Source organism: Dasypus novemcinctus, chromosome 9 (genome assembly GCF_030445035.2).
Source record: "Dasypus novemcinctus isolate mDasNov1 chromosome 9, mDasNov1.1.hap2, whole genome shotgun sequence".
Classification (NCBI taxonomy): domain Eukaryota; kingdom Metazoa; phylum Chordata; class Mammalia; order Cingulata; family Dasypodidae; genus Dasypus; species Dasypus novemcinctus.
Genome location: NC_080681.1, coordinates 102378946 through 102393421, shown reverse-complemented (window position 1 = coordinate 102393421; position 14476 = coordinate 102378946). Strand labels below are relative to the sequence as shown.

At 39.3% G+C, this 14476-nt stretch overlaps 1 protein-coding gene across 5 annotated transcripts in view; it reads left to right on the top strand.

Annotated features, from left to right (window-relative positions):
- The window catches only part of ZBTB8A (zinc finger and BTB domain containing 8A), a 118577-nt gene that overhangs the window by 84440 nt on the left and 19661 nt on the right, over positions 1-14476 (top strand). The gene's annotated exons all lie outside the window — the stretch shown is intronic.

Sequence of the window (14476 nt, the reverse complement as noted above, 5' to 3'; positions counted from 1 at the left end):
TGATTACTAATAGGGGAATATTAAAATTTGAGAAAAAAGTTAAACTTAAAATCAAAGAGCTGTAAAATAAAACCACTAGACAAGAGAGAGAAATTGATCAACAGAGCCAAATAACCAACATAAACTGATGCCAAGGTATCAACAAAAGATAACATCCCATATTAAGAAATGCTCAGCCCAAGGAACAAACCAAGAATCCAGATGAGACACAGGATTTAAAACAAGTAAATGATGTTCATACAAACCTCCTTAATCAAGGTAAGGAGATGAAGAAAAATATGCCTAAAGAGATAAAGGATATTACGATGACACTGTGTGAGCATAAAAAACCATTTGAGGGCGGCAGACTTGGCCCAGTGGTTAGGGCGTCTGTCTACCACATGGGAGGTCTGCAGTTCAAACCCCGGGCCTCCTTGACCCGTGTGCAGCTGGCCCATGTGCAGTGCTGATGCGTTGCAAGGAGTGCCGTGCCACGCAGGGGTGAACCCCACATAGGGGAGCCCCACATGCAAGGAGTGCGCCCCATAAGGAGAGCCGCCCAGCACGAAAGAAAATGCAGCCTGCGCAGGAATGGTGCTGCACATACAGAGCTGACACAACAAGATGATGCAACGAAAAGAAACACAGATTCCCGTGCCGCTGATAGTAACAGAAGCGGACAAAGAAGAAGACGCAGCAAATAGACACGGAGAACAGACAACTGGGGTTGGGGGGAAGGGAAGAGAAATAAATAAATAAATAAATCTTTTTTAAAAAAACATTCAAAAGTCTGCAAAAAGGAAAAAAATAACAGTTTATGGAATGAAAGACACATTGGATGAAATTAAAAATACTTTAGACGGAAGTGAATGTGGCTCAAGTGATTGAGCTTCCACCTACCACATGGGAGGTCCCAGGTTCAGTTCCTGTGCCTCCTAGAGAAGATGAACAAGACAGTGAGCTGGTGTGATGGCTATCTTGTTGACGCAATAAGATGATGCTACAAGGATACACAAAGAGGAAAGACAGTGAGAGACACAACAAAGCAGAGAGCTGAGATGACTTAAGTGATTGAGCACCTCTCCCCCACATGGGAGGTCCCAGGTTTGGTTCCCAGTGCCTCCGAAAGAGAAGACAAGCAGACACAGAGAGCATACAGCAAATAGACAGAGACAGCAGATAGTGAGCACAAACAATGGTGGGGGGAGAATAAATAAATAAATCTTCTAAAAAAATACATTAGAGAGGGAAGCAGATGTGGCTCAAGTGAATGAGCTCCTGCCTACCACATGGGAGGTCCTGGGTTCAGTTCCCAGTACCTCCTAGAGAAGAAGAGCAAGTCAACAAGCTGACAAAAACAAACAATGTGCAAAACAAATGAGAAAATCAAGTCAGGGGAGCTGATGTAGCTCAGTGGTTGAACACTAGCTTCCCATATACAAGGTTCCAGGTTCACTCCTTGGTCCGTAGGACCTCAAAAAAAAAAAAAAAAAAAAAAACCTTAGGGGGGGCAGATATTGCTCAAGTGGTAGAGTACCTGCTTCCCATGTACAAGGTCCTGGGTTCAATCCCTGGTACCTCCTAAAAAAACACATTAGAGTCTTATAACTAGAGATTTGATATGTTAGAAGAATGAAAAAGTGAATTTGAAGACAGAACAGTTGAACTTGAAAAGACAGGAAAACAGACAAAGAAAAAATGCAGAAAATTGAACAGAGTCTCAGGGAATTGAATGACAACACAAAATGAACAAATATACACATGATAGGTGTCCCAGAAGGAGAAGAGAACGAAAAGGAGTAGAAAAAATATTTGAGAGAATACTGATTAAAAATTTTTCAACCCTTATGAAAGACTGCTATATCAATATTCAAGGACAACTTGCCTCAAACAGAATAAATCCAAATAGAACTACTCTGAAAAATCTACTACTCAGAATGTCAAAGGCCAAAAGTAAGGGGATTTTGAGAGCAGCAAGAGAAAAACAATTTATTACTTACAAGGGAGCCTCAATAAGGCTAAGTACTAATCTCTCGCCAGAAACCATGGAGGCAAGAAGGCAGTGGTACAATATATTTAAGGTATTGAAAGAGAAAAGCTGCCAGCCAAGAATACTTTATCCAGCAAAACTATCAAAAATGAAGGTGAGTTTAAAGTCTTTACAGACAAACAAAAGCAGAGAGAGTGTGTTACCAAGAGATGAAATCTACAAAAAAATATTAAATGGTGTGTTACATCCTGAAAGGAAAAGGGTGAAAGCCCTGGAGAAGAGTGTAAAAATGAGGAACATAAATAAGAGAAACTGAAAGAGTTAAAAGACAGACATTAGTAAGATAGGACAACAGAAGCCAAACGATGAAGTAAGTAATGCCTTTATATTAATAACATTGTGTGTTAATGGACTCAACTCCCCAAAAAGATGTAGACTGATAAATGGATAAGAAAAACATGAGCCACCATTCCTGCCCCTGACAGGACAGGAAAGGGGCTGGGTTTCCCTAGTCTACCGACAACTGCAGTCAGCTTTGGCCCACATGGACTAGATTGGTGGGCAAACCTGTGGATACATCTCCATCACCAACAGGATGGTAGGGGGGTGGTGTTTCCTTAATCTCTCCAGGCAACTGCATTTGCTTTCAGCCTGCATGAACTACATTATTGGACACACCCTAGGCTCCATTCTCGCCTATGGCAGGAGAGGAAGGGAGCCGGTGCTTCATCATTTTACCTGGGCAACTGCAGTCAGTTTTGGCTCATGCAGCTTAGTTTGCTCTCCACACCTGCAGCTCCATCCCCACCCCAGGCAGGGGAGGAAGAGACATGGAGCTTCATCAGTCTCTCCAGACAATTACAGATGATCTTGGCCTGCATGGCTTGGATTACCACACAAGGCTGTGGTTCCATCCCTACTCTGGGCAAGGGAGAAAGGTGGCAGAAGCTTCATCAGTTCCTGGGGCAATATGGGCAGCTTCAGCCACCATGACTAGCAGAAACCAACCACATCCTTGGCTTCTATTCTGCAACCAAAAGGGAGAAAGGGCAAGAAACAGATGAAAAGGGGCTGAAAAAATTCAGATTGGCTAAAAATGAACAACTATAAAGTTCCAGATTAAGTTGAACCAAGTATCAAAGAGGGGCTGTAGCACAAAGCCAACCAAATAGAAAGCCCTACACTAAAGAGAGAAATGGAGCCAAGAATAAATGCATCTAATAAATTAGATGTTGAGCAACCAACAAAAAACTACAACCCATACCAAGAAATAGGAACATATGGCCAGTCACAAGAACAAACTAAGTCTCCAGATGACATAAAGTAGTTCAGACAGCTAATCATAGATGTTCAAACAACCTTCCTTAATAAATTCAATGAGATGGCTAAAGAGATTAAGGACATAAAAAATACACTGAGGACAAAGAATAATTTGAAAGCATACATAGAAAAATAGCTCTTATGGGAATGAAAGGCACAATAAATGAAATTAAAAATACACTGGAAGCATATAACACTAGATTTGAAGAGGCAGAAGAAAGTATCAGTGAGCTTGAAGACAGGACCTCTGAGAGCGAACACAAAAAAAAGAATGGAAAAACTAAACAGGGTCTCAGGAAACTAAATGTCAGCAAGAGATGTGCAACATACATGTCATGGGCGACCCAGAAGGAGAAGAGAAGGGAAAAGGGACAGAAAGAATATTTGAGGAAATAATAGTAGAAAATTTCCCAATCCTATTCAAGGGCATAGATATCTATATCCAAGAAGCACAATGTTCTCTAATCCAAATAAATCCAAACAGACCTACTCTGAGACACATACTAATCAGAATGTGAAATACCAAAGATAAAGAATCCTGAGAGCAGCAAGAGAAAAGCAATTTATCACATACAAGGGACACCCAATAAGATTAAGTGCTGATTTCTCATCAGAAAGCATGGAGGCAAGAAGGTATTAGCATGATATATTTAAGATACTGAAAGAGAAAAACTGCCAGCAAAGACTCTTATATCCAGCAAGATTGCCTTTCAAGAATGAGGGCTGGTTTAGAATATTCACAGATAAACAGAAACTGAGAGAGTTTATAATGAAGAGACCAGCTTTGCAGAAAATACTAAAGGTAGTGCTACAACCTGAAAAGAAAAGACAGGAGAGAGGAGGCTTGAAAGAGAGTCTAGAAATGAAGGTTATTCAGTAAAGGTAACTAAAAGTGTGAAATGAGTGGTGAAAACAAGATATGATAGATAAAACACAAAGATCAAAATGTGTGAACCAAGAACTACCTTTTCAGTAATAATACTGAATGTTAGTGGATTAAACACTCCAGTCAAAAGAATGGCAGACTGGATAAGAAAATATGAGCCATCTTTATGCTGTCTGCAAGAGACACCTTAGACCCAAGGATAAATAGATTGAAAGTGAAAGGCTGGAAAAAAATATTCCACACATGCAGTAACAAAACAAAAAAAGCCAGCATAGCTATACTTATATCAGGTGACATAGACTTTAAAAGCAAAGTTATTAGAGTCAAGGAAAGTCATTATATAATGATAAAAGAGGCAATTCTTCAGGAGGAAATAACAATCATAAATGTATATGCACCTAACCAGGATGCCCTGAATTACATGAGGCAAACACTGGCAAAACTGGAGAAACAGATGTCCCTACAATATTTGGAGACTTCAGTACACTACTCTCAGCATTGACTAGATCATCAGGGAAGGTGATCAATAAAGAAACAGAGAGCTTGAATAATATGATAAATGAACTAGTTCTAATAGACATATACAGAACATTGCACCCCATATCAACAGGCTATACATTCTTCTTGTGCTCATGGATCTTTCTCCAGGATAGACCATATGTTGGGTCACAAAGCAGATATCAATAAATTTTAAAATATCAAAATTATATAAAGCACTTTCTTTGATCAAATGAAATAAAGCTAGAAATCAATAACAGGCAGAAAAAAATTCACAATAAATGGAGATTAAATAACACACTCTTAAATAATCAGTGGGTCAAAAAAGAAATTGCGAGAGAATTCAGCAAATGTCTTGATATGAATGAAAATGAGAACACAACATATCAAAACCTACAGGACACTGCAAAAGAGCTAAGATTGAAGATCTAATTGCACACCTGGAAGAACTAGAAAAAGAACTAATCCCAAACCATGCTGAAGGAAAGAAACAGTAAAAGATCAGAGCAGAAATAAATGAAATTGAGGGGAAAAAAATAGAATCAACAAAACCGAAAGTTGGTTCTTTGAGAAGATCAACAAAATTGACAAACCTTTAGCTGGACTGACAAAGAAAGAGAGAAGATGGAAATAAATAAAATCAGAAACGAGAAGGGAAGCATTACCTAACTGACCCCGCAGAAATAGCAGAGATCATAAGATGATACTATGAACAACTGTATGCCAAAAAACTAGACAGTGTAGATGAGATGGGCAAATTCCTACAAATACACAAACCACCAACACTGACCCTAGAAGAAATAGAAGACCTCAACAAGCCAATCACAAACAAAAAGTTTGAAACAGTCATCAAACAACTCTCCAAAATGAAAAGCCGGGGTCCAGATGGTGTCACATTCAAAGATTTAATACCGGTCTTACTCAAACGCTTCCAAAAAATTGAACAGGAAGGAACACTACCAAACTCATTCTTTGAAGCCAATAATCACCCTAATACCAAAGCCAGATAATGATATTACAAAAAAAATAAAATTACAGACCCATTTCCTAATGAATATGGATGCAAAAATCCTCAACAAAATACTCACTAATCGATTCCAACAACACATTAAGGAATTATTCATCATGATCAAGTGGGTTTTATTCCAGACACCCACCTGGCTGTGTAAAAAAAAAATCTCTTCAACAAATGGTACTGGAGAACTGTATATCCTTATCCAAAAGAAAGAAAAAGACCTAAATATTACAGCAGAAACCATAAAACTCCTAGAAGACAATGTAGGGAAGTATCTTCAAGACCTGGTGGTAGCCAGTGGTTTCTTAAACCTTACACCAAAAGCATGAGCAATGAAAAGAAAAAATGGATAAATAGGATCGCCTCAAAAAAAAAAAAAAGGATAAATAGGATCTCCTCAAACTTAAACACTTTTGTACTTCAAAGGACTTTGTCAAGAAGGTGAAAAGGCAGACTATTCGATGGGAGAAAATATTTGGAAACCGCATATCTGATAAGGGTTATTTTTTTTTTAGGATTTAGTTTTTATTTATTTCTCTCCCCTTCGCCCCATTGTCTGCTCTCTGTGTCCATTTGCTGTGTGTTCTTCTGTGTCTGCTTGCATTATCCAGCAGCAGTGGGAAACTGCATCTCTTTTTTGTTGCGTCATCTTGCTGCATCAGCTCTCTGTGTACAGCACCACTCCTGGGCGGGCTGTGCTTTTTTCACGCAGGGCAACTCTCCTTGAAAGGTACATTCCTTGTATGTGGGGCACCCCTATGCAGAGGCGCCCCTGAATGGCAGGGCACTTCTTGCATGTGGCAGCACTGCAAGTGGGCCAGCTTACCACATGGATCAGGAGGCCCTGGGAATTGAACCCTGGACCCTCCATATGGTAGACAGATACTCTGTCACTTGAGCCATGTCTGCTTCCCCTGATAAGGGTTTGATTTCCATGTTATATAAAGACATTATTTTTGTATCATCTGTTAACTTTAAAAAAAAGAAAATTTTTTTAAAAAGTCAATTTGCAATCAATCAATCAATAAAGACATTTTACAACTCAACAATAAAAGAGCAAGAAATTCCGTTTAAAAATGGGCAAAAAACTTATAGACTTCTCCTAAGAAGAAATAGAAATGGCAAAAAAGCACATGATAAAAGTGTTCAATATCACTACTTTTAGGGAAAAACAAATCAAAACTTCAATGAGATATCATCTCACACCTCATAGAATGGCCATTATTAAAAAAATATATACAGAACAATGAGTGCTGGAGAGGATATGGAGAAATAGAACACTCCTTCACTGTTGGTGGGAATGTAGAATGGTGCAGGCTCTGTGGAAAACAGTTTGGCAGTTCCTTAGGAAGCTAAATATAGAACTGCCATATGATCCGGCTATCCCTCTACTAGGAATATATCCAGGAGAACTGAAAACAGGGACATAAACAGACATTTGGACCCTGATGTTCATAACAGCAATAGCCGCAATTGCCAAAAGATGGAAACAACCCAAGTCTCCATCGACTGATGAATGGATAAACAAAATGTGGTATGTACATATGCTGCTGTAAGAAGAAATGAAATTGGGACACATATTATAACATGGACGAACCTTAAAGACATTATGCTGAATGAAATAAGCCAGACACAAAAGGACTGATATTGTATGGTCTCACTTTTGAACTAAATGTGAAGAATAAACACATTGAGATTTCCAGGAATATGGTGGGCTGGAAAGGCACAGAACAGGGAAGCAGACTTGGCTCAATGGATAGAGCATCTGCCTACCACATGGGAGGTCCAGGGTTCAAACCCAGGGCCTCCTGACCCATGTGATGAGCTTGCCCACATGCAGTACTGATGTGCACAAGGAGTGCCATGCCATGCAGGGATGTCCCCCGCGTAGGGGAGCCCCACACACAAGGAGTGCTCCCTGTAAGGAGAGCCGCCCTACGTGACAAAAGCGCAGCCCGCCCAGGAGTGGCACCGTACACATGGAGAGCTGATGCAGCAAGATAACGCAGCAAAAAGAGACACAGATTCCCATTGCCACTGACAAGAATATAAGTGGACACAGAAGAACATACAGCAAATGGATACAGAGAGCAGACAACTGAGGGGGTGGAGGGAAGGGGAGAGAAATAAATAAAAATAAATCTTTAAAAAAAAAAAACACAGAACATTCTCCTCTCCCAGAAGAACAGCTAGAAGACAGGCAGAAATGGCCTCAAAAAATGTTCTAAGGTTTAGAACCACCAGGGGACACTGCCTAGAAGAGAGAGAGGAAAGGAAAAGAATCTGAATGGCAAAACACTGAGTTAAAGCTGCAGCTGGAGCTGCCACTGCCCTCCCCCACCTGATAGAAAATCTTGAATTCTAAGGCCTTGTGGCAGCTGCTACAAAAAAAGAGGCCCTCAGGATCCACCTGCCCAGGAAATGGGAGAAAGTGACACAGCCTAAGGATGACTCAACTTTTGACCCACAAATTTGGTCTGCTGGGTCCTAGGAACCCTTTGAGGCTGAAAGAGGCCACACCATTGTTTGACATGGGACTAAAGAGATCCAACCCTCTCAACACCCTCCCTACTAGCTATTAGAGTCTGGTTGTTGAGGACACAGAGGGGAGAGGAATTATTTCCTACCCAAGAAAAGAGGGGGCTGCCAGCAAAGGTTGGAAAGCAACCGCTGAGACAGTTTTAATTATGAACTTCTTAGCCTCCAGGCAAGATGCTTTATCACATTGATCCAGTCCCTGTTGCAGTGAACACACTCTGACCAGGCTTCCAACTGAGAGGGCTGCCAATGAGTGCCATCTACTGACCAACCAGGGATGTGCATGTGAGGAAATTAAACATAAGAGAGGCTTTTTCCAGCCATTACAGACTGCCCCCTCAAGGCCCTTGGTAGTGGGTGTGTAACCCATTACTGGGCCCATGTTCCAGATTTGAGCTACCACCAGGGACAGTCCTAAAGACCCAAAACAGTATAAACCAAGAATAAAAACAGCAGTAACACACAGCCTTCTGCCACTAAATCCCTACAAAAGAAAGAGAAATTGGACGTCTTAGTAAAAACTCACCATCATAATCAGATGCCTAGACATAAGCAAAAAATGACAAGTCACACTAAAAGTCACACTAAGAAAATGGAAGAAATGACCCAAGCAAAGGGATATCAAATCCCCAGATGAGACACAGGATCTGAGACAACTAATTAAGATTTATACAGGTATCCAAAATCAGATTAATGAGTTCAAAGACAATATGGCTAAAGAGATAAAGGCCATCAAGAAGACACTGAGCAAACACAAAGAATTTGAAAACCTGAATAGAAAAGTAACAGAGCTCATGAGAACAAAAGACATGATAGGTGAGATAAAAACACATCAGAGAGGGGAGCAGATGCGGTGCCAGTAGTTGAGCCCAAGGTCCTAGATTCAATTGCCAGTACCTCCTAAAAACAAAACAAACAAACTCTCATTGGGGAGCAGGTGGAACTCAGTGGCTGAGCATCTACTTCCTGTATATGAGATCCTAGGTTCAATCCCCAGTACCTCCTTTAAAAAAAAAAAAATGAGAAGCATACAACAGCAGACTTGAAATTGGTAGAAGAAAGAATAAGTGATACAGAAGACAGAACAGCTAAAATTGAAAAGAGAAAAGAACAGAGAGAAAATAATGGAAAAAATTGAGCAGAGGTTCAGGGAATTGAGTGATAACATGAAACACAACAATATAAGTATCATGGGAGTTCTGGAAGAAGAAGAGAAGGGAAAAGGGGCAGAAAAAGTATTTGAGGAAATTATAGCTGAAAATTTCTCGACTTTTCATGAAAGAAAAGAACTTACATGTCCAAGAAGTACAGCTGACCTGACTCAGAATAAATCCTAATAGACCTACTCCAAGACACATAATACTCAGAAAGGCAAACATCAAAGATAAAGAGAAAATTCTGAGAGCAAGGGAGAAGTAAACCATCACATACAAGGGATGCCCAGTAAGACTTAGTGCAGATTTCTCATCAAAAACCAGGAGGTGGGAAGACGGTAATATGATACAATTAAGATACTGAAAGAGTAAAAATGCTAGCTGAAAATTCCTTATCCGGCAAAAGTGTCTTTCATATATGAAGGTGAGTTTAAAATATTCACAAACAGAAACTAAGAGAGTTTGTAAAACAGAATCTACCTTTGCAGGAAATATTATAGGGAGTTCTATAGTCCAAAAGAAAAAGACAGACAAGAGAAGCTTGGAGGAGAGTGTAGAAGGAAAGACTATCAGGAAGGATAACCTGGAGAGTAAGAAGACAGACAAAAATAAGATATGAAAGCCAAAGAATAAAATGGTGGAAGTAAATAATGCATTTACAGTACTAACATTGAATGTGAATGGATTAAATGTCCCAATCAAAAGATATAGGCTGACAGAATGGTTTAAGAAAGGAAAATAAAAGCATGGACCATCCATATGCTCCCTACAAGAGAATTGCCTTAGATCCAGGATACAAACAGCTGTAATGAAAGGTTGGGAAAAGATACTCTATGCAAAAAAGTGCCGGAGTAGGTTTACTAATATTGGACCAAATAGACTTTAAATACAAAAAAGATATAAGAGATGCAGAAGGCCATTGTATTTTAATAAAAGGGATAATCCACCAGGAAAAAATAATAGTCATAAATATCTATGCACCTAACCAGGGTGCCCCAAAATACATGAGGCAAAATCTGGAAAAACTGAAGAGAGAAATAGACAGATCTACAATAATAGTTGGAGACCTCAACACACCACTCACAATATTAGATAGAACAACTAGATGAAAGATCAAGGAAACAGAACTTGAACAACACGATAAACAAGCTAGACCTAACACACATATACAGAACGTTATATACCAGATCAAAGGGTTATACATTCTTCTGAAGTGCTGATGGATCTTTCTCCAGGATAGACCACATATTAGGTCACAAGGCAGGTCTCAATAAATATAAAAAGATTGAAATTATACAAAGCACCTTTTCATATTGTAGTGGAATAAAATTGGAAATCAGTAATAGATGGGAAAGGAGGAAATTTGCAGATATGTGGAAGCTAAACAACACACTCCTAAACAATCATGGGTCAAAGAAGAAATTTTAAGTGAAATTAGTAAACATATTGAGACAAATAAAAACCAGAACACAAGTTATCAAAACTTATGGGCTACAGTAAAGGCAATGCTAGGAGGGAAATTTATAGCCCACAATGCTTGTATTTAAAAAGAAGAAAGAGCTCAAAAGCAAAGATCTACCTGAACAACAGGAGAAACTAGAAAAAGAACAGCAAACCATTCCCAAAGCAAGCAGAAAGAAAGAAAGAAAAAGAGCAGAAATAAATGAAACTGAAAACAAAAAAAAATAACAAAGAGGGAAGTGGCTGTGGCTCAATCAGTTGGGTTCCTGTCTACCATATGGGAGGCCCTGGGTTCGTGTCCGGGGGCCTCCTTGTGAAGGCAGGCTCGCCCACATGTGTGGAGAGCCACCTGGTCTGCAAGCACTGTGGAGAGCCGACTCAGCAAGGTGGCGCAACAAAAAAGGGAGACACAGAAATCCACAGAAGAGCATGCAGCAAATCAACACAGAGAACAGACAGCAAGCAAGCCGCGAAGGGGGAGGGGAAATAAAAATAAATACAGACACAAGAATGCACAGCAAATGGACACAGAGAACAGACAGCAGGCAAAAAGCCACAAAGGGGGGGATTTTAAAAAATCAACAACAAAGAGAAAATCAGCAAAACCAAAAGCTGGTTATTTGTGGTCAATAAGATGGATAAACCCTTAGCTGGATGAACAAAGGAAAAAAGAGAGACAATGCAAATAAATAAAATCAGAAATGAAATGGGTGAAGTTACAACTGACCACCCAGAAATAAAAAGGAGCCTAAGAGGATATTATGAGAAACTGTATGCCAATAAACTAGACAACCTAGATGAAATGGACAAATTCCTAGAAACACACAAAGAAACTACACTGACGCTACAAGAAATAAAAGAATTTAACAAACCTCTTTAAATCTCTTTAATCATATTTAAAGAGATTAAATCAATCATCAAAAATCTCCCAAAAAAAAAAAAAAATTCTAGGACCAGGTGGCTTTAGAGGTGAATTCTACCAAGCATTTAGAGAAGGATTAACACCAGTCCTATTTAAACTCTTCCAAAAAATTGAAAAGGAGGGAAAATTACCCAACACATTTTATGAAGCCAACATCACCGTAACACCAAAGCCAGGTAAAGATACTACAAGAAAAAAAATTACAGACCAATCTCTCTAAAGAACATAGATGCAAAAATTCTCAACAGAATACTTCCAAATCAAATCCAACAGTATATCAAAATAATTATACACCATGACCAAGTGGATTCCTGGTATGCAAGGGTGGTTCAACCTGAGAAAATCAATTAACATAATACATAACATTAATAAATTGAAGGGAAAAAAATACATTATCGTTTTGATTGATGCAGAAAAAGCATTCAACAAAATCCAGCATCATTTCTTAATAAAAACACTTTTATAGATAGGTATAGAAGGAAAAGTCTTCAATATGATAAAGGGCATTACGAAAACCCACAGCCAACTCAATGGGAAAGGTTGAAAGCATTCCCTCTAAGATCAGGAAAAGACAAGGATGCCCATTGTCACCACTGTTACTTAACATTGTGCTAGAGGTTCTATCTAAAGCAATTAGAGGGAAGCGGACTTAGCCCAATGGATAGGGAGTCCGCCTACCACATGGGAGGTCCGAGGTTTAAACCACGGGCCTCCTTGACCCATGTGGAGCTGGCCCATGCGCAGTGCTGATGCGGGCAAGGAATGGTGTGCCACCCCGGGGTGTCCCCGGCAGAGGGGAGCCCCACGCGTAAGGAGTGCGGCCCCTTAAGGAGAGCCACCCAGCGTGAAAACAATGGAGTCTTCCCAAGAATGCCGCCACACACACGGAGAGCTGACACAACAACAACAACAAAAAAGAAACACAGATTCCTGGTGCCGCTGATAAGGATAGGAGCAGTCTCAGAAGAACACACAGTGAATGGACACAGAGTGCAGACAACGGGGGTGGGGAGTGGGGAAGAGAAATAAAAATAAATAAGTAAATAAAGCAATTAGACAAGAAAGAAAAAAGGCATGGAAATAAGAAAAGGAAGTAAAATTGTCACTATTCACAGGTGACTGATCCTATATTTAGAAAATTCTGAAATGTCTTCAGCAAAGCTATTGAGCTAATAAATGAGTTCACCTAAGTGGCAAAAATCAGTAATGTTTCTGCACATTGGTATTGAACAATCTCAGGAGGAAATCAGGGGGGAAATTCCATTTACAAATGCAAGAGAAAGACTCAAATATCCAGGAATCAAATTAACCAAAGAAGTATAGTACCCTTATTCAGAAGACTACAAAACTATGCTAATAAGAAATCAATGAAGACCTAAAGAAATGGAAAGATTCCATGTTCACGGATTGGAACTAAATATTGCAAAGATGTCAATACTACCCAAACTGATTTATAAATTCAATGTAATACCAATTAAAATTCCAACAGCCTACTGTACAGAAATAGAAAAGGCAATTACTGAGTTCATTCGGAAGGGAAAGTGCACCCATATAGCCAAAAACATTCTGAAAAAGAGCAATGTGGGAGGAATTTCACTGCCTCATATTACAAAGCTACAGTGGTCAAAACAGCATAAAGAATTGCAATGAATGTACCACATTAATGAAAGAAATTATTAATGTGGGAAAAGTGGGAGGTATGGGAAGTGGGACATATGGGAATCCCCTATCTTTTTTATGTTAGATTTTATGTAATCTGTATCTTTTAAAAATAAATAAAATATATATATATATTTTAATCAGTGCTGCTGCTGCAAAAAACAACAACAACAACAAAAACAGCATAAAGATAGACATATTGATCAGTGGAATAGAATTAAGAGTCCAGAAGTAAACCTTTACCTCTATAGCCAACTGGTTTTTGACAAACCTACTAAGTCCATGTTGATGGGACAAAACAGTCTCTTCAACAAATAGAACTGGATATCCATAACCAAAAGAATGAAAGACTCCTATCTATTCTCTATATAAGAATTAGCTCAAAATGGATCAAAGACCTAAATATAAAAGCCAGGACCTGGGAGCAGATGTGGCTCAAGGAGTTGAGCATCTGCCTTCCACATGGGAGGTCCTGGGTTCAGTTCCCGGTGACTCCTAATGAAGAAAAACAACAAGCAAAAACAATGAGCAGAAAACAAGCAGATGAGAAAAATCAACGAGCAGACAATTAGCAAAACTAACAACAACAACAACAACAATGAGCAGGAAGTGGATGTGTCACAAGCAGTTGAGTGCCCACTTCCTGCATGGGAGGTCCCAGGTTTGGTTCCTGGTGCCTTCTATAGAAAAAACAGACAAGGAGCAAAAACCAGTGCACAGATAATGAGCAAAAAGCAACAAGAAGATGAGTATAAACAATGAACAAAATCAATAAGCAAAACAGACAAGGAAGCCATTGGGGGGGAGGTGGAACTAGGACCATAAGACTAATAGAAGAACATGTAGAGAAACCTCCTCAAGATCTTGTGGTAAGTGATATTCTCTTGGACTTTACACCCAAAGCATGAGTAACAAAAGAGAAAATAGATAAATGGTACTTCTTCAAAATTAAACACTTTTGCACCTCAAAGGACTTTGTCAAAATGTTGAAAAGACAGCTGACACTCACTGGGGAGAAATATTTGGAAATCACATATTTGATAAGGGTTTGATA